Below are 25,832 nucleotides of genomic sequence, written 5' to 3'. Positions count from 1 at the left end.
ACAGAATTTGGTAGGGGTACAAACAGCCTTAGTCATTGGAGCATCTGACATCTTGGTCTCAGGATAGCTATCCAGCCATCCAGTGTTCATGATAGTTGGTTAGATGCCATAGAGGACAAGCTGTTTAATCTCAACAGCCTCTAAGTTGTTTCTTAAAAAAAAAAAAAGAGCCTTTAAATGGCCTTATAAATGCTAAAGTACACTCTTTCTCAGTGGTTACACATTCAGAAATCCATCTGAAAACAATCATCCAAAACATGGACTAAATGTCCATTACATAATTATTTATATTAGCCTAATATTGTAAACAAATGTTTAACACCATGGAATTATTGAGTATATTGGAAGTGACGAAATTCCATTTGGTGGACTAAAACTAATGTTTACAAAGAGTTCTTTAAAGCTTGAAAAGATGTTTATATTATGGTGCTAAGTAAGTTACGAGGCTTCAGCAATATACATCCCCTGTGATCTCAACTATTTCTCAACGTGTACAAAGAAATTAGGATAAAACAATACATTTTAACCGTGATTATTTTCCTCTAAGTATAGATGATGTTTTTCTTTTTATTCTTCTGCTGTCTCTTACTTTTTTTTAATAAGCATATATGACTTTTATCATAAGAACACTAAAAACATTTCTTTGGAAGGTGACAGTCACAAGGCAGCACCTGACTTCACTGTGGTCCTTTTGCACATGAGTTAACCTGACATTGAGAACAGAGGGACTTACAGCTATCTTAACAAGATATGTGGGCCAGCTAGGACCAGAGCTCGGAAAACTCACTGGGAAACTTGAAACGATGAAGCCAAATTTGCAGAAGAATGGCAAAATGGGGACTACAATTTGTGAAAAGCCAAAAAACTCATAATGAATTTTCAGTTACTATTTCGTTATGCTACTTTCTAGAATCCTAGGAAGCACCACTTCTTCATTTAACACAAAGAGGCAAGAAGAGTTCAGAGCCAAATCTGTGATAAAATTCAGTGTTTGAATGTGGAAAAACACATGACTGAGAAATAAAATAGAGTTAACTTTTATAGTTGCAAGTTTCAGAGATTCAAGTTAGTTCAATTAAAAGGGCTACTTATTAAGAATACACGTAGAGTTAAGAAGGGAGATAACATCTCATGGGGGTGCTAAGAAGAGGAGTGGGTGAAGCCAGGAGTTATAACTGGAATCAGCCTTGTGGACACTAGACTTGAAGGGTGACTTTGAGCCTAAGGATATTCTAAAGACTTCAGTAGCAACAATCCACACCTCTGCTCTACTGCTCTTGTATTAATACAAGTGAAACATTCCAGGCATCGGTTTTTTCCTGTTCTGGTATTAACTCATTTCTATGTTTTCTACTCTGTTTTTTGTTTGTTTGTTTGTTTGTGTTGTTTGTTTGCTTGATTGTTTGCTTTGCTTGTTTTTTACTACATCTCTTTCTTTTCTGTCCCTGGCCCACTTCAGTGCCTATGGCTCACTATGGCCACCCTAAATTCCCTCTACACATGACATCCTGTGAGTTTCAACTCTCATTGCCAACTGCCTCATTCTCTCTGTATTCCTAGTTCAAGAAGGAGTTGAAACGCCTCAGTGGTTCTGTTTACACTAAACCACTTTGTAAGTCCTTGATAAGCCTATGTAATAGCTGGTCTGGGTTCACATGTCCTCTTCTTGGTCATGAAACAAAACTTCTCCCTGTGACTGCTCACTGGGAAGGGTTCCTAGGCTAGGTGATTTCACTTAGAATAGAGAGGAGAAAAAAGTGAATAACGTAGGATGGCACAGGACACTTTATGACTAAAATCTTGTGAACAGCTATTGATTGAGGAATAATTTTGGTTTCCTGATGAGCATTTAGGGTAAAGAATCCTGGTTCTAGCATGTTGACATGTCTGCCTCCAATTAAATCGACATCATCAAGCCCACAGAACAGGATGGCTATATAAACTAGTTTGTGCTCATTTGCTAATAAATGTTTAATGAATGTTTTCAGGTACAGAAAAAAAAGTATGTGGTTAACATATTTAGCTAGGAAACACACTATATTCCTGATAATTTATTATGTTTCACATAGATACATCATTTCCTATGTTGGTCATGTTAACAAAGGGGGTGGTAACATCCGGAATGCTGTATATTTCAAGCACAATTTTGCCTAAACACATGTTACGTTAATTACTTAAGACATTGATGCCTATTTGTTCAGAATCCAACATAAAATAATGAGCATTCTCTTTCTCATTTTCACGACTTACAGGCAAAACTGTAAGCTAAAAAAGAGTGAAAATCTTGCCTTTGGTATATATATGTTTGTCAAACTAAGAGTCCAGGATGAAAATAGTTGAAACAATAGCCTTAATGGTGGGGCAGTGCCAAAATGTACCCTAATGGCTCTTCTATGGCAGAACTGACTGTCCTCAATGTCCGTCAGCCCCTATTAATCTATTATTTCCATAGATTGATAAGAAAATGTTCATATGGTCATTTGCTGCTTGAGGATTTCAGGGAAGAACTTTAATATTTATGGAGTGTATACTATACCAGGCACAGTACCAGGTGCCTCGCACACACTCTTCATTTCGGCCTCACAAAAATGTTGGACATTAGGTATGATGTTTGCAATGTCTCAGAAAACTGAGGCTTAGAGGGTTAGCCTTTAAAAAATCTCATCAGATGAGCTAGGATTACTCCTCTTTGTCTCTACCTTGATCGTTGTAGATTAACCCTAAATATTAAAATTATCTTGTCCTCCCAATAGAGGTGGCATCAAGCTGTTCAGATGTGGCCTGTGCTAGCAGGGATTGGACCTACCTGGTGACAGGGAGCAAGACTGGAGCCTGATGAGAAGTGGAGAGGGGGGTATTCAACACCACAGGTGGTAAGATGGCAACACATTCACGCAGCAACAGGCTTCCTGTCTCACTGCCTTCAGTTGTGTAGGTCTTCAACTGCTTCTGTCCTTGGTTGCCAATTTTACTCAGTCATCAGTGCCTGTTTGTTCAGAATTCCCAATAAAATAACAAGCATCCTAACATATTTGAGAAATGCATGAGCAGTGGGGAATGTAGTTTTCTTACATTATGATTGCTCTCTGTCAAATGAAAAAAAAATTTTGCTTAGAAAATAAAGACTTCTTTGCAGTTACATGGTAGAAAAGTCTTATAAATAACTTGGTTTTAGGCAGGAAAGAGCTAACTTCAAGGTTGAATGCTATTAGACTTTCTCCCTTTTTTCAGAAATCCTATATTCAACAGTTGCTTCCTGTACTTGCAGTAAATGCCCCATGCCGGGAGAAGACAAGGTTAACATTTTCTTACTTCCTGCCTTGTTGGAATTTTGACGTTCATCGTTTCATAGCTCCTTACATGGAAATTTCCTGCATTTGCACACCCACATGAGGGTCCATGGGTCTCTTTCAGAAGTTTAGCCAGGTGGTTGCATAGTGTTTCACTGACCTTTTACTCAGATGTCTTCCATTAGAAGTGAAGCCTGTTCATACCTTTATGGTAAAGTTCAAAATCACAGGAACTATGAATGACAATATTATAGATCAGTAGGGCCACCAGGGAAGGAATTACTGATGAGTGGTGCATAGAAATGAAAAATCCAGTTGAAGTCTTAGTAATGTGTGAGTCGAATAAAACAGGCAAATTACTGAATCCAACAAGATACTTTAGGTCAGCGTCTAATCACTTGGGCCAAGCAGAAGGAACACAGAGAAATGACCCCTAAGTAGATGAAAAGAAGCTAGTGAGACTCAAACTGAGCAAGAAAACACAAGGAGAAACAAACTTGTATACAAAGCACCTGGTATATCAAGGTTCAAACTGGGCAGAAACACCAGAGAGGAAGTTTCTCTAAAGGTCTCCATTGTCATGTAACATATGGGTTAGCAAGTGGTTCTCAGACTTGAGTGTGCATCAGAATCCTCAAAGAGCTCAGCACACACAAAGTGCTTGGCCTCTCTCCAGAGATTTTGATTCAGCAGGTCTGGGGTGAGACTTAAGAATTTGCATTTTTATCAAGTTCTCAGATGATGCTAATCTTCCTGACCTGAAAGCCATACTTTGAGAACCACGGGATTAGCAGGTGCACTGAGCAGCAAGGTGGAGAATGCCTATTGTCCCTGGGCAGAAGCCATGTGTCTTTTTACTGGAGCCCTCCTCCTGCTGTGTACACACTGTGCCTACAGGTGACCAAGGCGGCCCATAGCAAGATATCACACCTGCTGTGCATTTGGTGGAGTTGATTTCTCTAGCTGACCCTTGAGAAAAGTAAACCACATCCTATTATTGTTTTTGCTTTATTTCTCCTCTGCTTCCAATTTTAAAAAATGTAAGAAAGCATATAATAAATGATTCATATATTTAAAACTTAAAATGGAAAGAGGAGAAAACATGTAAAAAGAAAAGAAAGCAAACATGTCAACAAAAAACTAAGAGGCCAAAGAACATGCATTAATCTTAGTCCTGATTTTTTTAAGCAACCAAGGTTAGAATGTGGAAAATAATGGATCACATGGTTCTCAACTTACAGAAAACGTATGTAGAATTTTTCAGGAGAGACGAATATATGTGAGATTTTGAATAATAAGGAGGGGTGTAAAGCGCAATTGAGGAGGGCGGTATTCTATGCACAGTTTTTTAAAGATTGAAGGTGGAGTTAAGAAGGGCATATGTAGGGGACAGTATGGAGGCTGTTTGAGGATGAATGAGAGCTCATTTTGAGGATGAACGAGCAAGAGTCTCAACCTCCAGCAGACAGACACTCTGGTGGACAACGTTAGCTCTAGAAGATCTCAGGCCTTCAGACTTTTTGCAAAATCAGACCCTGACCTAAGCAGAAACAAAGACTCTTGAACTGTCCCTGGACCACTAGGAAAGCCAAACCAACTTACCCTGATCCCAGGCACCGGTCCGTTCTACTCATAAAGGCAAGAACTTATCGATAACCTAACAGGGGAGCAGCCATGTCTGGAAAAAGGCCGGAAGGGATTCTCCGGGAACATGCACAAGGTTACCTGCTATAAAACAAGCACCAAATCATGTAGAAAATGCCCAGGAAACACACACAAGACAAACTCAACCCCTTTCCTCTGCCCACAGGGTTTTGTGAGGTGTCTCGTGGCTCCAGTTCAAACTCCCGTTGTCGTATCGTCAGACTTTCCAGACTCCTAGGACATTTGGCTAAGGCAGGTGTTACATCTTCTGTCGAGGGACTCTCTCCTGCCAGAAAGGGTGGAGTGGCTGAAAGGGAATAATCCAGTCGGGTCTTTTCCATTCCCACTTCTGTGGTCTCCTTTTGACTCTCATCACATCATCACATGAATCAAAACAATCTTGACACACATAGCTATGCTAATGTCTGAGCATGCCTTTTGTCCCTAGTGGCATCTTTCTCAGGGAAAGAAAAAAAAGACAGAAAAACAGAGTACCCTAAATAACCCCATTTGCTTGGGAATGATTGGGAAGGATCATGAAGGATCATTTGCACAGTCCTGTGGCACTTTGTTTATGCTCACCTATTAGGATAAGCATCTAAAGTAAAGGTATGTGAACCTCACTTTTTCTAGCCTGGGCTTATTGTTTACTTTTGCCTTACTGTCAAATCCATCATAAGCTTCTCGTATTATCTTTCCCATAAATATACCAGACTCAGTGGAAAGGAGAACATTCCTCTGGGCTGCTTAACAAGCAAATTATTTTTCAACTGCTTCATCCCTTTCCTCCCCCACCCTTTGAATAAACATTTGGGAGACACAATCCTGTGGCCTGGCAATTTGCAAAGATACTCTTTGTCCTCGCAAAGGCAAAACAAGACAGACGAGGTTAATGGAGGATATGAGTTATCTTGGGTAATCAGTTGAAACAGCCACATCTCTAATTCAAGGCTTCCTTTGATTTATCAATGTCATATTTCACATTAAGGCCCCCAACGTCCATTTTCTTCATTTCCTTTCTAATTATTGCTTCCTAACTCAATAATTTGCTGTTAAATAGTTTCTGAAGTCTTGCATCTAGTTTGTTCAGCATCTTGGAATGTGATGAGAAAAATGGTCTCTCTCTTGGAAAAACCATACGGACTTTTTGTTCTTTTCATTTATGCTTCCTATCCTCTCCCACTTGTGAGTAAATAGATCCAGGCTAGTGGCTAATAATGTGGGAGAATAAGAGTAAATAGCTTTCACGAGATCTTTGGGGGAAGGGTTGGCAGCATTTCTACTCAGTGGAGGATGGGATTCTATGAATAAGTGCCCAACCTCCTACTATTTGGTGGGACAATCCAGAGGTGAATTCTACATGGATCCTTAGAGGCCCCAAAGAAATTGAGCCCACTGGGCAGAGCAGTGAGCAGCTTGTGGATGTGCCTTCTCTCCCCCATCTCACTCTTCCCTACTTATTTACTTCTACGCTCTGGGATTGTCTTTCCAGTCTCAACACTGCATTCCTTTATGACATTTTAAGGTGGAAACCAAAAGGAAATATCCATGTCCCCTTTCAGTTTGATTAGCAGGGGAACCAGAAAAGGGTGCTCTGAATTCTTGAACTCAGACAAACATGTCACCTGCTCCCTTTCCCAACTATAGCTGATTCTGAGAATAGACACCCAGGGATATTGCTTACTAACAGCAAATATGGGGGAAAAACTGAAAGCGTGTGTCCCACAGGGTAAGCAGTATGGCTTTCTGAAATGATTCATGAAATTCCTTCCTGTTATTAATTTCAGAACCGGACACTGTTATTCCCAAATCAGGTCGTGCTTCCCTTGGTTGAGTACAGCTTGCCGCCTCCGCTGGGGCCTGACACTTGGAGTTCTGCATTCACTCTGCAGACTGTGAGGAGCTGGAAGAGACCAACCATTCCCCTGGGCATCTCAGAGACTCTGGAAGAAAAGGGAGGACGCTGGTCTCATCGTTGTCTGGAATAGGGCTTTTCTCTCAGAAGGGAATCTCGTTTAGGCTTTAACAAAGAATCAGGAGGATGACTCCGTGTATTGGTTTGCTAGGGCTGCCATAACAAAATTCCACAGATTGGGTGGTTCAAACAACATAGGTTTACTTTATCATGGTTCTAGAGGCTGGAAGTCTGAGATGAAAGTGTCAGCATGTTTGGGTTTTCCTGAGGCTTGCCTTCCTAGCTTGCAGATGGCCACCTTCTCACTGTTTTCTTTCATGGTCTTGCTCTGAATGCAACAGATGTCTAGTGTCTGTCCACCATGTGCCCACACTTCCTCATCTTTTAAAGACATCAGTTAAATTGGATTAGGGCCCACCACTATGACTTCATATTACCTTAATTACTCTTTAAAGGCCTCACCTCTGGTGTGCCAAACCCCTATTAACCTCAGTAGGGAAGGCACCAGGTTCAAGACGTCAACGAAGAGACTCAGAGCCAGCAAAAGAGACATGGGGTTTTGTTAGTGGCTGACATACAAAGAAGTGAGGCTAGTGGTGGTGGGTCAGACAGGAGAACCCCCCTACATACAGAAATGGTCCAGCAGCTGTGGGCTGGGCAGGAAAATCACAACTGCTTGCAAACAGCAGGCAGTTTCTACAGCATGCTCACTTAACACCCTCCCACTAACAGCCTTCACCTGGCAACCCTCATTTAACCCCAAACTCAGGGCCACAATCCCCTGTATGGCCCATGTTCCATAGGATCAGCCTAGGCTCAGATGTTCCTCACAGACAATGTAATGAATCTCTGGGTTGGCCACTTCCAGATTCCCTAGCTTGAAACAACATTCAGGTGCATCTGCCATGCAGGGTCATTCTAAGGGTGTGCTTACGAATAATCTCCAAATATAGTCACAATCTGCGGAACTAGGGGTTAGGATTCCAGCATATGAATTTTGAGAGGATACAACCCAACCCATATCAGGTAGATAGAGATAATTGTTGAACTTGACATGGCATTGTCTGTCTCTCTCACTCACACCCAACCTTAGAGTCTGCCCCAAACTCAACCTTTTCCAGAAAGGTGTCTTAGGATCATGAGCATCCTTGGACAAGTCTTTCCACGACAGCATGGTATCAGACACCCACTTTGTCTTCTGTCCTGATCTAGCACCCTTTGGCTGGTCTGACCTCATGAGCTGGTACATGGGCATGTTTCCATTGTCCCTACTGCTGTCTTCTGTGGGCCACCCCGATCTTTCTGTGTCTAACATGTATCAGGCCAAAGTCACTCTGCTGGAGTGGGTAGAGCCCTGTCCTTGCCCTGTGGTCCCCCATCCTGGCATACTGGTCCTGACACCTCACAGAGATGGTGAGTGATATCTGCCCTACCATTACTGCTTCAGGCAGTGCTCTAAGATCCACTCACAGTCCTTGGAGTAGCTTCAGAGACATGCTATCTTCAAAAACCCTCTCTTCAAGGGCACACATGTCTTTTGTCAACAAAATCCTTCTCTTCTTCTCCCTCCTTCTCATCACCCACAAACGCCCCATGGTTTGTAATCAGCCTGCCTTGAAATTTCTCCTCACATGGAAGGGTCCTGTGTTACAAGATCTGGATCAAGTAGTATTTCAAGAGTGACTTCTTTAGCAAACTTCCAAGTATAAACCTATTGAAAACTTTAAAAGATAATTAAATACTTCCTTAGATTTGTGTAGCATTTCAGAGTTTATTAAGATCTTTGATCTATTCATCACATTGATCTTTCAAGAGACCTAGAAAGAGGGCATTTCTTCATCTTCACTAGTAATTTGAGAGGCAGAAGTTGGCCTGATGGGGCCATTCTCCACAAACCATGAATTAGAGCTTCTATGTTCACATGCTCATTTCAATGTTCTTTCAAAATTCCTGTCATTCTCCCCAAGACCCCCTTAGGATATTGTGCAAAGCCCCTAGGTTAATCTTTATCCAAGATAAATGAGAAATACCCAGTGAGAGTGGACACCATGTGACAAGTAACTAAACAAACGCTTTTCACCTTCTTAAAATGTCAGTTGTTATGTTCCAACTGAGGTCCAAGGGGAGTTGGTGGGATGGCAGGTAGCTGGAAAAACCCTAGAGGAATCATAGACAGTTTTGACACGCTTTTACTCTCTCTCTCTCTCTGGGTATCAGAGAGCCATGGACACAAGCAAGCTGTGGGCACAAACCCAGGGTGTGAGCCTGGGTGCAAGCTGACCTGGGTGCGAGCCATATGTACGGTGTCAGCAGGGTAATTATACCTTTTACAGACAATAATCATGCTGAGCCAAGCATGAGCTCACGTGAGTGGTTACTTAATGTGTCTCACAGGGTGTGGTTACATAATGTGAGGAATTGTACACCTGCACTCCAAACCCACTGAGTCATGCTGCACCAGAAAGCCACCTTGGCCTACTCCTGACTAAAGCACAGCCACCTCCCTTACACTAGCCATGCTGAACCAATTTACTATTATGACAATCCAGGTGGCTGTTTTACAGCCCTGAAAGGTATTGCATGTTTTTCCTACGGCTGCTATAACCACGTACCACAAACTGAGTGACTTAAAATAACATATAATTTTGTTACAGTTTTGAAATCTAGGTGTCTGCAGGGCCATGCTTTCTCTGGAAGTTCTAGGGGAAAATTCTTCATTGCCTCTTTTAGCATCTGGTCCTTGTAGGCAATCCTTGGTGGCCCTTGGTTTCAATCTCTTCCTCCATCTTCACGTGGCTGCCTACCCTCTGTGTCTTGTCTCCCATTCTTACAAGGTCACTAATCATTGGATTAAGGCCCATCTGAATCTACTATGACCTCATTTTAACTTGATTACATATGCAGTGACCCTATTTTCAAATAAGATTACATTAACAGGGATTAGTATTTGAACATGTCTGTTTGGGAGACACAATTCAATCCACACTTGTATAGAATGCTATCATATCATTATCAATATTCTATAGATGAGAACATTGTGAGGCTTAAAGCAGGTCAATCTCTCTAATCAGGTTTCTCCAAGTTTGGTCCAACAAGAATCTACATCAGATATACCTGTGGGACTGCTAGACTGCAAACTCCTGGGCCTCACCACAGAGCTGCAGCATCAGAATCCAGAATCTATGCATTAAGTGAAGGTCACAGGTGGCTCCTAGGCACACCAGATTTAGGGAAACCCCTTGATTAGTAAGAGCCACCAGGGACTTTGTGAATAAGTGGTAGAACTGAATGCAAGCCCAAGCATTCAGACCACAGAACTTTATTTCCTTAATTGAGCACTTCATCTTTTATTCCCTAATCCAAGAATCTGTTTCTTTGCCCCCAACCTCTTGTGAATGTCAGTCTTGCTTGCTCGGCATGTTGTCCTTCCCAGGCCTGTGAGCCATGTGGTACAGGTTGGCACTACACAGACACACATGGGAGCCCCAGTCTTTCACCAACACTTTGGTGCACCTCACCTTAGTCTTATTCTTTCCTTGTCACCTAATGTTACTTTGATGTCGCACTCATGTGGAAGAAAGCTAGTCCATGCTTTGATGCTTACAGCATCTTCATGTCTTCAGATTTTTACGCCGCATACCATTTCTTCCTAAGGATTATGCCAGTTTTCTCTAAGAAATGTTTTCAAACCATTGGGCAGTTTCATTTTAGACACTTCTTTCCAAGATATGATACTTATTTTGTCACGTTCATCCTCTGTTCGAGGAAAAAAAGGACTAGTAATTATTCTCCTCTGGAGGGAATACAATTATTGTACCTGTTTTATGCATGAGCCAAGTAGATCTTAAAACCAAGGTCAGAACCAGGATTTGAACCCAGATAATGTGCCTCCACCTTATATTAATCTGCCTAGGTAAGTCAGCTCAGTTCTTTGTCTTGCATTCCAGGCGCTCCAGGGTAAGGCTCCTCCTTCCCATCTGACACTGTTTGCCATCACCATCTTCTCTTCTTTATTAAGCCCCACCCCAACTACATCCTTCCACTCTCAAACACTGCTCATTTCCATGGCCTGATCTTCCAAATACATCCTATGTTGGCTATTAGCATGCAGTGTTTCATACTGTCATTATTTATAAGCAAGGACAAGGTTATATTGTCATCACTCATCCGACTAGGAAGACAGTAGGCACCAATAACCACATCCTGAGGAACGAAGCCAGTCCATCCTGGGAGTGACACCTCCGCACACAGTGGAAACTCTGTTACTCCTTAGAATTATGTCTGGGCGTGTCAGTTCATCTCCCTGGCCTGTATAAAAAGGGTTGGGCTACACAATTTCTAAAATTTCCATCAGGTCTAACACTCTCTAAATCTAAGTCCTACTTCCTCCATAAAGATATTCCTATAACTTCAGCTGATACTGATCATTTCAATTCTTAATCAAGTCCATATTTCATTCCAAAAATTGAAGACCTAATTGGACAGAAATATTTTGTACTACTTCTGGATATGAAAAGCAAAAATGCTGCTATCCCTGGGAGATTTTGGTAGAAACCAAGGGGCAGAATATTTACAAACAATGCTGTCCCTGAAAATACAGAAAGTGTGTTTAGTCCTCACAACATATACATTTTTATTCCTCATTGAATACCTTTTTTTTTTTGGCACCTTTACATATACTTTTCTTTCTTCTTAGCTTCTCTACCAGATAAATTCCTTGAGACTACAATACCTATCTAGTGTTCTTTTTGTTTTTTCCACAACTGTTAGCCCAATTCAGCCTCCTAGTGAAAGTCCAATATATACATATATTCTTGAAAACAATAAAGCTAGAAATACAATATAAAGTATAAGGATTAAGCATTAAATACGTGATACAGATGGTTAGTAAGGTAGAACTCCAAGAAAGGGATAACTTTATTCTGGTAGAGTTTGGAAAGGAGTCAATGAAAAGATAGGGCAAACGTGTCACCTTAGGCGTTCCATATTCATTCATTCACAGCCACTAAAAGCTTGCTGTGACTTTTAATACCTCACCAGATCTAAACCATAATTTTATATTCACTTCATTTTTTCCTTTCTTGATGGCCATATTCAACTTGTATCCAAACCTAAACGAATTAGGGGGTACAAGAAAATTACCTGTTTCTAACCATGGATTCACACAGACATAGAAGGCTCCTTGTGAAGAGACAGTAAAGACCATCTGGTTCTAGAATTTGAGGATTAAAAGGACTCTTAGAAATTACCAAATTTACCTTCTTCATTTTGTCTATGAGGGGAGTGTGCACCAGGGTGAAAAAGCAAATTGTCTAAAGTCCCAAAGTAGATTAGAAGTTGAGGTAGAGAAGGAAATAAGCATCCTGACTTTTAGGCTGGTGTCTTTTTTACCAGATATATTGAGATTTCCTTTTAAATAGTATCATAAGAATATTTATTTAGGAGAAACTGTTCTCACTATCACCTCCCCCCACCCCCTGATTGAGCTTCCAATTATGGTTTAAGACCAAGGTAGAGGCCCCTAAAGAAAGATTAGTCTTTTATTCCAGAGTAGGGTGATCCCCACATCCTGGTTTTCCCAGGACTTTCCAGGTCTTTGCACTGATATTCTCATAGCCGAGGAACTTCCTCGGTCTCAGACAAACCAGGACATCGGGTGCCATACTCCAGAGAAAGCATGTATTCCACGCTGTGCAGTTTCCTATGCTGGTTTGCCAAAGAGAAACTGTCATCCATGAGTGGCAGCAGGAAGGTGTTGCAAGCCCCACTGTTCTGATCTGTTTAACACATGGGTTTCAAGTGTGTGGCTGTCACCTGCTCCACACATAAGAGGCTCAAATCCTGGTCCTGTCCTGAGTATTCAATTACCCCTTGCTTCAGGATATTTCCTTTAGGTCAGGGGTTGCATACTATTTGTGGACCAAATCCAGTCCTATCACCTGTTTTTCTTTGTAAATAAAGTTTCATTGAAACATGGACATATTAATTTGTTTACATATATTGTATATGGTAGAATCGAGTAAATGTGACAGAGACTGCAGGGCCAGCAAAACCTAAAGTATCTACTATCTGGCCACGTACAGAAGAAATTTGCCAACCCCTGAGCTAAATCACCATGATCGTGGATAAAATACTCATTATTAGTGGAATTTTCCATCACTATTATCAAATGTATTGATATGACTTTTTAATTTATAATTGTTGCTTTATTTTGAGACACACAGATGATAAAGAATGTCTAGCTTTTGACAAGTGAAGAAAGTAAGTCAAGGGTCTAATAGAAAATGAGAAGCCAAGGGGAAACTGATATTCCTGCTTAGCACTTTTGTAAGAAGTTCCTCCTCTTGGTCAGGGTTGGATAAAGAAGTGACAGATCACAGTGAGGAACAGTCACAGGGCTATTTTCTTTGTCATTGCATCCCTAGGAACATCCCTAGCCAGAGTACAATGATTAGGTTGGTTATGATCAGATGAACTCAATATCCCAGCAGATTACTAATTGATCACACATAGGCAACCAGATCTTTTAAAGGGGCCAATGGTATACTGAATAGAAAACAGCACATTAAAAAAAAAAACAAACAAAAAAAAAACTATGACTTAAACAAGATAGACATTTGTTTACTTCATTCGCATGCAAAAACCCAAAGGAAGGACTGATTTGGTGAAACCACCGTCTTTAGGATCCCAGGATTCTGTGTTCTGCTTTGTCAGCCCAACATGTAGCTTCCAGCCATAACTTCATCTCATGGCTCAAGGTAGATACTGCAGCTCCAGCCATTGTTTCCCACTTACAATCTAAAAGAAGGAAGAAAGTGACAAAAAGGGTATTTTCCAGCTGAGTCAACACACTTAAAGAAGCCTTCTAGGAAGTATCACTTAACACCTCAGCTTCTGTATTAGTTATGGTTCTCCAGAGGAACAGAACAAATAGGAGATGATAGATAGATAGATAGATAGATAGATAGATAGATAGATAGATAGATGAGGATATTTACTATGGGAATTGGCTCACATGATTGAGAAGCACCACTATGGGCCATCTGCAACCTGGAGAACCAGGGAAGCCAGCACCATGGCTCAGTACAAGTCCAAAGGCCTGGCAACTAGGGAAGGTGATGGGGTAACTCTCAATTTGAGGCACAAGACCTGAGAAACTGAGGGGCCTTTGGTGCGAGTCTCAAAGCCAAAGAACTTGAAGTTCTGATGTCCAAGAATGAGAGAAGATGGGTATCCCATTCCAGAGGAGAGAGAATTCACCTTCCTTCTGTCTTTTTCTTCTATCTGAGCCCTCAGCCAATTAGATGGTACCCACCCACACTGGGGGAGGGTGGATCTTCCATAGTCAGTCCACTGATTCAAATGCCAATCTCTCCCCAACACACCTTCATAGACATACCCAGAAATATAGTATAGGCCCCATACTCACAGTTTCACTTTCGTCTGTTTCAGTTACCCCCAGTCAACTACAGTCTGAAAATATTATATGACTGCTCTTACCGCTTTGGGGTCACTGTTAAGCAAAATAAGGATTACTTGAACACAAGCACTGCAATATTGCAACAGTTGATCTGATAACTGAGAAGGCTACTAAGTGGCTAATGGCCATCCAGGTGGGACAGACCAAGACTGCATGAGATTTCCTCACACTACTCAGAACATCACACCATTTAAGATGTATAAATTTTTTATTTCTGGAATTATCCACTTATATCACAATGTTTACATCACTCATTTCACTCTTTCTCATCACATAGGCATTTTATAATCTCACATCATCACAAGAAGGATGTGAACAGTAGTATGTTATTTTGAGAGCAAGGGAATCACATTCACATAACTTTTATTAGAGTACATTCTTATGGTTGCTGTATTTTGTTATTAGTTATGGTTATTATCTTACTGTAATTAATTTATAAATTAAATCTTATAAACATGTATATATAGGAAAAAATATAGTGTATACAGAGTTTAGTACCATCCATGGTTTCAAGCATCCACTGGGGGGCCTTGGAATGTATCCCCCATGAATAAAGGGTACTTATTCTGTAATGCTGTATCAGCTATCTAGGTTTCCCTTAATTCAGTCAAGTTGACATCTAAAATTAACCTCACAGCTTCCATCTCATTGGCCAAGACATAGTCATGTGGTCATACCTAGCTGCAAGCGGAGCTGGGAGCTGTAGTTTTTTTACCTGGGTATGTGGACTTCAGAATACAGGTGGAATTCTGTCATTGAGGAAGAGGTAGAGGGCAATTAGCAGTCTCTGCCTCCTATTGGCACTTGGAAACTCCCAGGAAGAGGCTCACTTCCCTAGATTTACTTTCAAGAAGAATTTGCTCTGACTTTTGTGCTTTGTCCAACAAGAATAAAATAGTTAAAAAATAATAGCATTTTCATTTCATGTTCCTCATTTCTCCATGTATTTTTTTTTCCTGGGAGACTACCACCTGAGGGAATGTGATCAAAGCCAGTGTCCATCGCTGAGAGAGGGGATTGTTCCCTGCCTTGTTTTCATGCTCCAGAGAAAGGAAAGTCTGAAAAAGTCAGAAGAACAAACATGTGGGTTTGGACTCCTCCTGTCCATCATGCTTCAGTCTCATTTGAACTCGTTTCCCTCAAGGGAGAGGAGAATGAGTCTCTTGTCAGTGCCTGGGTATGTGGCTCTGCCTGAGTTGCTGCTGCACAAGGAGGAGCACAGGCCTCACGTCCTCCCCAGCCCTCTAGAATGCCACTGGATGGCACGCAGTGGAGGGCGAGCATGGTGCTTGCCGAGTTACACTTGCTGTGTAAATATGGAGCTAAAATAGATCCTCAGCCAGGACAAGGGTGTTATGAGGTGAGGTGCCCTGAAAGGAGGGCTGTCTGTGAAGAAAGGAGAGACTAGCACTTCCTCAAATATCTGCATGGTATTCCAAGTGTGATTCTAAGTCCCTTTCCCCTTCAAACTTGCCTATGCAGTCTTAAAAGAAAGGAAGAAAGAAAAGGAATAAGAAAGTACAAGGCATTCAGGATAACAAGATGCTGGGGGAAGCCAGGACATTGGAGAGGAGACAGAGGGGCTCATAGCGTGGTCAGGACAGACACGGCCACTTCGTGAGACGGTAGCCTCAGGGTCACTAACCAAGACTGACCTCCCACCCCCAGAGACTGCTTCTTCAACTCACATTCGTCAGACTTAAGTCTGGCCTTTTGGAAAGAAGTGAATAGCAGCCCCTGCTGCAAAGGAGGGACCTGATTAACCCTCCAGAGCCAGGGGATTCTACTCCTGGCCAAAAGTCACCCACATCTACCTCCCTGCAACACCTTAGCCACTGTGATGGTCTTGCTTTCTATCGCTGCACTTGTGATCTGGCTTTCCTGCCCACTTAAGAAGAATTAAAAGAAAATGGGAGAAAACTATATAACGTTTTACCCAGCAATGTTAAAGGTCACTTTTCAGGGAAGCTGAGTGTTCTGCCCTGATGGGCTCCAGACTCCGTGACAACTGTCTCTTTTCCAGGTGGCCATGCACCATGTGTTGAGCATGCTTTTTCCCTAATTAGAGGCTGTGCTACAGTATGTTGACAGGAAATGCTGGATTGATGACCTATGGGTCCCCAGCCCAAAATCTTGCTGTATCTGAAGGCATTTTTCTGATGTGTCTCATCTTTTGCCAAATGGCCTGTGCCCCCAGCCTTCCTCCCACCCTGCAGAATCCACAGCACTGCTCTCCCAGGACACTTGTGTGCTGGCCTCTAGAGAGACACAGGCCTGGTCCTGACCACAGATGCACTGAGCCATATTTTCAGAGCGATACACTGCACTCTCCAAGGCCCGATAGGTTTAGACTGAAGAAGCACAACGATCACATCTGCACCACGGGCCTCTTAACTGCAGGTTCCAGACCATTAGCAGGCAAGCAGTGTGAGGCTGTTCCCGGCTGGGCTGTTTTGTCCTAAAGGATGGGCCCTCACTTATAAGAGATGTCGAACCCTAAACAAGTTTCAACTGTGCTCCAATAATGTTGGCCACCAGGTGGTTAGCACAGAGGGCTTCCATTTGATATTTGACTCCTCCTAAATATGAGCTAAGAACATGAATCCTACCAGTAAGTAAATTGCTACATTTGGATTATAATTGAACTGTTTTGCTGCCAGCATTGCACTTGGAAAATTAGAGCTCTATCGCAATAAGGAGCCAAAAGGGGTTAATTCACCTCCAAAGCAAGCATAGTTGGTTCACTCCTTCCTCTCCAGAAGGAGCAGATCAAGAGGTAATTATAAATGACTGACAACCTTATTTATAGTTTTATTGAGCTGTAATGAAACATTAGAGTATTCATCCTCATTATTCTAGCAATTCTACTTTGGATGCATCCTCAGAAGAAGAATTTGGAAGTAATAGACTAGAATCTTCTTATGAAGTTTAGCATCCTTTAAAGAATAAAGACTTCCATAACTAAGGGGTGAAAATTTGATCTAAATTAGCAAGACCTGTTCCCAGAGCCTAATGTCACTTCCAGTCACTGCTTACCCATCTCAAGTTACCATAGAGCGTTTACACTGTCCCTCAGGCTTTCCTCGGTGGCCGGGAACTAAAGACTCATTTGCAGGGCTCAAGAGCTGTTTTCTGATAGATATAAAAAAGCAGGTCTAGACCCTCAAGGAAAGAACATTTAAGTTCATGTTTAAGAACTTCTAAACAAGGAGGTTCTGTGAAAAATGTTGGCTATTCACTCACTAATACATAAAACAGACCTATAACCTGTCCTTGCCTAGCTCCCAGTTTGAGTAGAAAGAGGATACATGCATAAAAATCATGTTTTTTAACTATGGCAAGTGACACGATGGAAGGAACATGGCATGGGAATAGAGGATAAAGGGGGATGGGGACATGATTAGCAAAGGGAATCAGGTGCAGCTTGTTTGAAGAGGTGATCGACCTGGAGGCTACAGGGAGAGGAGAGAGCCTGTGTGAAGGCCCAGGGTAGAACAGAGATTTGTCCCCTCCTGATCCATCTGGGGAAGATGAGCTAAGAAGGAAAATCCCAGGAGTTAAGGCTGAATAGATATGTTTCCTTTTATCTTCCTTTTTCTTTTCTTTTTTTTTTGAGATAGGGTCTCACTATGTTGCCCAGGATGCTCTTAAACTCCTGGGCTCAAGCAATCCTCCCACCTTGGCCTTCCAAAGTGCTGGAATTACAGGCACAAGCCACTGCACCTAGCCTGGAGAGACATGTTTTCAAGTAGCAACTGGTCAACCAGTTGTTGGAACTATTATATTGGAAATGTGTATGTAGAGGTTAGAACTAAATTTTATAGACTTTTCCAGTTTGGGGATGCTTAATTTGCCATGTAATATGGGCTTACATCATGGTAGGCCACATTCTGGCCCAGGTGGCAAGAGAACTAGGTAGGCTACCCCATGTATTTGCTTGGTGTTATGAGAACACAAACACATGTGCACACTCTGAGCCCAGCCTGAGCTTGCAGTTCTTGCCCTCAGATCCTACCTAGCTCAGTGGACCCCCCACTTGTCTCCCAGCCATTCCTTTACCTCTCTAATTCATTCTCCACACTGCACTAGAAGTGGTCTTTCTAATGCCAGATTGGATTAGATCCTTTTAATAAATTATGACATTTACCATAATCGACACAATAAAGGACAAGCTAATGGTCAAATTCTTTCTTAGCTTCATCTCATGCTAGTTTGTGCTGTAATGATCTGAACTACTCTCAATCTTCTAAACTCCATTTCCCCAGCTCTGTTTCCTTCGACATTTTTTGCAGACTCCCTCATCTCCAAGTTGGACTTCGCTCTCTACAGAAGATGCCCACAGCCTGCATCTGACTGCCACTGAGAATCCTCCTTGGCTCTAACCGTCCTGCAAATGTGAGATGATAATAAGGCTTTCCTTTGCTTTCTTGGCCACTCTCCTCATAGATAGATTCACTTCCTCATGGCTGCATGGACCATGATTGCAAGCCCATTATATTTCCTTACAGGCCCACCCAGACTGGGCAGTGCCCTGGAGGATGGTAGGCAAATACTGATGCCCATTGTGAAGTTGGGGCTCTTTGCCTTTGCTGTTCCTTTTGCCTAGAACACCCATCCCACATTTCTTCACAAGTTATCCTGTTTTGACCAGTTAGCAAGTAATTTAAGGTGTGTTGCCCTTAGGGGCCATCCATAAACAATAAGCCTTATCTAATTATCCCTCCTTTCTTGTCAGTACCTTATATATACCAAATGTATTCAAATTATTTGTTAGTGGGTGCATGTTCCACATTGTAAATTGTGCTCCATAAAGTTAGCTCTGTGTCTCATTCAATTCTCCATATACCCTATTTCATCCTTCTCTGCCTGGCATTCAGTAGATGCTCACCAAATGCTTGTAAGACTTTTGAACCAAACAAAGAAAATAACAAAATAGAGAGCCAGTTGTAAAACACAGTCCTTGACTCCCCAGTCCTACAGAGTGGCATGCACTGAAGATTTTCAAATTGCCAGCTTAGTCCATCTAATCCCTAAGCCAACCGTAGCTTGCATGTGCATTAGGGGCCCAAAACTATTTAGGTTGGGGGCCTAAAAGTCTTCTAGGCTTGAACTTATTCTTAATTCTCATAGTGATTTACCTGAACTTCTTTGAGGGCACTTTCTGCTTTCTACCTCGACATACTCTTTTCTTTATAACTTTACAGCTCTTTATAGCTAAAGTATAAAATAATTAAAGGTTGTACCTAGCACCTAGTAGGTACTCAATACATCATTGGTGAATAAATGTCTTTTGCTGCATCCACATACCTTCTGTGTCCCTAATGATTTATATGTTGAAATCAAATTCAATATAAATTCCAACCTGTAATTATCTAACATGTGGCAAATGTCAGTATGTGCTAGCTGCTACTGAGGATGCCAGTACAGATCCTAACTCTAATACTCAAATCATAAAAAAAATGAAAGCCTAGGAAATACTCAGAAAATTTCTCAAACACATCAGAACTATATCATTTTAACATTGGGTTTGTGGCTATATTGGGTTAAATGTTTGCACATAGAGATACACTTTAGACCATTAATATTTATTTTTAAAATAATAAAACAGATTACATTCAAATAATTGATTTCAAATAAACAATGGCAATAAACATTCTCACACATACATAGAATAACCACTCTGAGACTCTGATCATGTAAGGATCTGTTTGGCCTAAAGGGATGATCTTAAGGGTAGAATGAGAATAAGGGTAGAATGTATTATATCTGAAATACTAACTGTACAATTTGTTTCACATCACAATAATATTAATGATGATTGGCATTTCGACTTCCATAGAACTTTTTGTCTAACATGATTACATCATAGGTGCAAGTAACCATATAATTGCTCTAATGTGGACTTAGTTTTAGTCACAAAACCAAGGTTTGATCTTGCACAATTCACCAGACCATTATCCCATTATCCAAAAGAGAACTTACAAAACGATAAAATTCAACTGTTAGAACCCACTTTACTCTTGGTCACGGGCAATAAAAGTTGAGTTTCAGTTGATGAGACATGAAGAAGACTGGAAATCCTACTTTCAAGGAATTTCATGTGCTTCATTTGTGGGGTGAAGAATATAGTGCATATCAAAGAAAATCATGGTCAATCTTGATTTTTTGGTAAGACACTACCAATTGAATGAGAAAAGATAACACTCATTATGTTGTAGCAATGGAACAGTTACCTTTAAAGCTTGAATATTTTCCAAGCATGCCCCTGAAAAGTTTTCTGATTCCTAAGTTATCCACTTATTTTTATTTTTATTTAAAATTTTATCAATTTTTATTTTATTTTTTGTTATGCATCCTATAATGATGCATAATTAAACATCCCATAGGATCCTATAATGATGCATAATTATGCATTCTATGATGATGCATGTCAACGTGTGCCCATGTTTGAACTTAATCCATTTACATTTATTGTACTAATAATGTGTAGTACTTCTTCTGTTATCTTGCTTTATGCTCTATGTGTTTTATACTTCATAACTGCTCCCTTTATGGTTTTCAGGCTTTTGTTATGTAGGAACTGTTTTCTAACCTTTCTGCAACCAGATAATTTTGAAGATATGTATTCTGGTTATACTGATAGCTAACATAAACTTTAAAATGCTCCAGTGTACATTTTCTCCCAGGAAGGAAGCAGGATGGTTGACCCTTTCACCCAAATAAATAAGTGGAAAAAATAAGCATTATTTTGCTGTCTTTCCTTTTTTCCTTCTTGCTAGTTTCCCTGGAATAGGAGCTTCTACTATTTATGATGATCTTTACAACGTGGTCAGCCACACTATATGTTCCCTCCATTTTTAAAGCATTTCCATGCAATGTTCTAATCACATTTACAACCACAATTATTTAGTCTTAGCATTATCTGGCTTCCATAAAATGACTACATCTCTAGTTTTGGATGGTTTAACATTAACTTATTTATTGGTCAGTTACCACATGTCTTTGAGCATTTTTCGGAATGAGTATACAGGTGGTTTATTGGCGAGCTTCTCCTACAGTATAAGTAAATCTTTATTCAAAAGTCCATCTTCTTTCTATATCTCAACATTAATGATGCATTTCTTTTACTTTTCCATTGGCTCTATAGTTGACTTTTTTTTCCTGTTTACTCATGCTTGAATGATCACAAGGTTCTTCATATGTGAAACTTGCCAACATTTACAATGCAGGGAGTCACGTGATTCCTAGCAATGACCTTATGAACAGAATCTTCCTCTAAGATCCTGGAAGGCTGCCTCCTTTGCAGAGCCCCATCTAAATGTGTAGTCTTTAAAAATCAATTGTATATTATGGTCCTTTTGAATTGATGATGGGTCTGCTTCCCCCGTCTGATCATCTTATAGTGAGAAACACAATGTATTCATAGATGATTTGATAGTCTATTTTTTTCTTTTTTAGATGCAGGCTTATGCTGCAATTTCCACAGCATGCTTTTTTCACTATTTTTCTATCCCCTCCATTTATCATTGTCAGTATCCCATACCTGCATTCTGACTATTTCTGGCCTATTGCATTACCCAGACAGTACTCTCCAGACAGATATCAAAAGAAAAAAAAAGTGCCTGTGAAAGGGTTTGGTTGGGTAAAATGACCTTAGCCAAGACAGAAAACAGTTGCTTCACAATTTAATTGGTGAAGGCTCCAGATACTGGAATACATAACTCACTAAGATGGGGTGGAAATTTCTTAATGTCTTTCTGCTTGATCCAGCTTGCCTATCTCAGGCACCATCCAAGCTTTAGTTGGTAGAAATTCCTCCTGGCATTCAGCAAATCATTAGACTGAATTCCTAGCTTTCAGTACCATACAGGCTTTTATCTCTCATTCCATTTCCATAATTACTGCAACGAGAACTTGAGAAGGTATATAACATGCCCCTCCCTAACTGCCATCTGACATGGGAAGTTCATCTTTATAGGGAACTGGCAAAAGGAAGGTCAGTCTGACCCCATGTTGAAAGGAAGTTGTGCCCCCTTGATTTTTCTTTACAGTGGTGACAACCTATATAAAAGTGGAATACAAAAATAATCATAAGCAAAAACAGGCCAATGATTCTATGACCCTGCCTCTCTCCACTGACCATCAAAGTAGGCAAGGGTCAGTGTCTGAGGAAAACAAATATCTCACACCAGGGGAATTTCTCAACAAAGAAGAGTTAACCAAAGCAACAGCTGATCTAACAAACCAAGGCTGCTGAGGACAAAGCAGAGGGGGTTGCTGCAAGAGAATCTTTGTCTGAGAAGGAGTGCCAAGTGGGAATGCAAGGCTGTGGAGCAGAGCTGAGGACACCGGCTCTGGCCTCTGACTGCCAGCTTTCAAATCCTGGCTCTCCTGGCAGATTAACTGCAGGTCCATAGGCTAGGCAACAGGTCTACACTTCTGGTTCCTTATTTTATAGATGGTACCTATCTCAAAGGGTAACTATAAGAAAAAATGACATTATACATACAAAATGCTTGTAATATCATTATAAGCATTGCAAGCAATAGTACCTGGCCCATGATGAAGGCTCATTAATGTTCGTTCTTATATCATCCTCGCCACATGTCTTGAACACAGAGAGATCAAATACAGACAAGGCAGAGAACAGCTAGTAGATACGTCCTTGAGCAAAACATGCAGGTGATAGAAAGGGTTATTCATTCCCCAAGGTCCTGGTGGCTCTGGAAGGGGAGCAGCATGGACTTGGGAAAGGGGAACTATTGAGGCTGTAAGGACAGGAAGCCCTGGGCAAGAAGTCAATGATGTACCTGCTCCCTGAGGACACTAATGTTGCCATAGCTTCCTTGAAATCTCTATATTCTCTGTATCTAGCCTAGAGATGTGTATATAACAGGCATTTAATAAAAAATTGTTAATTGAATGCAGCAGCACAAACCTGGACCAGAGAAGACCAGAAGCAGCATGAAGGCCAAGACAAAGCTTCAGTGGATAGTCACAATGTTAGTGTCCTGTGTGATAGCTTATGCTATTTATTCAGCACCTTCAATGGTCCCCGCAAGGCACTTTACATATATTACTTTGTTTTCAATTCATACCAAAAATTCCAATTTTTGAAATGAAGAAACCCAGCCTTTGGGAGCTAAGGAATTGATTCAATCTCTGTACACCGGGGTGTGTCCAAGCCACAGTGTGAACCCAGGCTGGCCTGAAATCAAAGCTCACAATCTTTACCCCAGCCACAGCCTTTCTCAAAGTCCTCAGGCAAGAGAAGCTTCAAGTCCCTGGGAAAGGAAGCCCAACACAGAGAGTGCTGGGAGGCTCCACCAAACAAGTATCCCCCTCAGAACATGGCTTGAGATAGAGGGAGAAGAAGAGCACTGAGCTCACCTGCACCTGAAGATTCATCCCGGAGGCATAGAAAAGACAGATGGCAGCTTGAGACCCAGGGAATCCACGTGGGACCGCCAGCTGCACCAAGCCTCACACTGTTTTGATCAGATCTTAGCTGTTAGTAGGAATTGAAATAATTGAAAGAATAAAATATTCCAAATATTCCACTTTGTCTTTTTATTAGCCTAATGCAGCATCCAAAGGGCAGTTCTCATGCCAGTCACAAGGAAAAACTGTGCATTTGGAAATTGCTGGGCCACTGTAAGGAGGGAGATGATAGGCAACCTCAATGTGACTATTATTATCATATGATTTGAATTCACTCCAAATAAAAGTCATATATTAAAAAAAACTGTGAATGGTGCAACAGAATAAGTACTATACATCCTAAATTACTAACCTCCTACTTTTTTACCTCCCAAATGACCATGATTATGAGTCTGACCTTTTCAGCTGATGACTCAAGAAAGAAAGGCCAACAACTCAGCTGCTACAGTTCTCTGTGAAGGGATTCTTATTTGCATTTTGAAGAAAGTCTTGTAACAACTGGGACAGCCGGAAGTACTCTAAGACTTTCCGTGAACAGAAAGGTGCTGACCTGCAGGACCCTCCCAGCCTTCCTTGCACTGGGCCTGCAGCACCATCGCTTTCCTGATGAACCCAGACTGGAAGTGCATGGGGAATCAGTTTTCCCCGAAAGTGAAGCATCACTCCGCCAGTGGGGTCCGCCATGCTCCAGGGCCACCAGAGGACCCACAATTGCCCCACAGAAGGAGAGACTTCCCAGTTGTGAAACATGTGCTGCCCACTAGTCAGTGTCCCTGCCCATTGTCAGAAGAGGAATGACGGTGGCCACCCTCATGTCAAGCCTGCAAGGCTGTCCAGCTGCCATTGTGGGAGAGATCTTGCCAGCTCACCAGGACTCGCCCCCAGCATGTCTCTCTGCAAGAGAATGTGGGGAAAAGTCAGCAATGTCTAGGCCAGAAAGCTGGATGGGATAGTGCCTGCCTCCTCTTCTGTGAGTTGATAGATGGGTATATTCCTTAGGTTAGAAGTCAGAAACAGCTAGAATCATCGTTGGGTGGTGGGCAGGAGACACAAGAGGAGGTTCGAGGAACTATAGACCCTAAACCACGTGCCCAAATCTACCACCTTTCACAGGACATGTGGGGACTGAAGCAACTTGGAAATAGGGTTTCACAACCACAATGTCTGAAGCCAGGAATTTTCACTTGGGGTAACAGAGGATGGCACAGGAAGACATTCAGAGTCCCATGATCCAGGCAACCAGACTCGAAGATGTCACATGTCAGAGGTGAAAGCATCCTCCTTATTAAGGTGGTCTCAGAGCAGGGATCAGGGAGATGAGGGTAAGGGTAAGCCCCCATAGGAGGAGGGGACCAGAACCAGGGGGCTGTAGCCTGCCCATGTTAAAGAGTTCAAGCCTCAGAAAATATCAAATTGTTGCCCAACTGTATAAGAATTACCTAAATTGACCAGGCATGGTCAGTTATCTAAATTGACAAGGCTCACACCCATAATCTCAACACTTTGGGAGGATGAGGCCGAAGGATTTTTTGATTCCAGGAGTTCAAGGCCATAGTGAGCTATGATTGCGCCACCACACTCCAGCCTGGGAAACAGAGTAAGACCCTATCTCACAAAAAAGAATTACCTACATTACATGTTAAAAATGCAGATTCCTGACACGAGGAGCAAGATGGCCGAATAGGAACAGCTCCAGTCTCCAACTCCCAGCACGAGCGACACAGAAGACCGGTGATTTCTGCATCTTCAACTGAGGTACTGGGGTCATCTCACTAGGGAGTGCCGGACAATTGGTGCTGGTCAGTTGCTGCAGCCTGACCAGCGAGAGCTGAAGCAGGGTGAGGCATCGCCTCACCTGGGAAGTGCAAGGGGGAAGGGAATCCCTTTTCCTAGCCAGGGGAACTGAGACACACAACACCTGGAAAATCGGGTAACTCCCACCCCAATACCGCGCTCTAAGCAAACGGGCACACCAGAAGAATATATCCCACACCTGGCCGGGAGGGTCCCACGCCCACGGAGCCTCCCTCATTGTTAACACAGCAGTCTGCGGCGATCTAAC

Source organism: Rhinopithecus bieti, unplaced genomic scaffold, assembly GCF_001698545.2.
Source record: "Rhinopithecus bieti isolate Rb0 unplaced genomic scaffold, ASM169854v2 scaffold_2439, whole genome shotgun sequence".
Taxonomy (NCBI): Eukaryota; Metazoa; Chordata; class Mammalia; order Primates; family Cercopithecidae; genus Rhinopithecus; species Rhinopithecus bieti.
Note: the sequence above shows the minus strand (reverse complement) of the source record.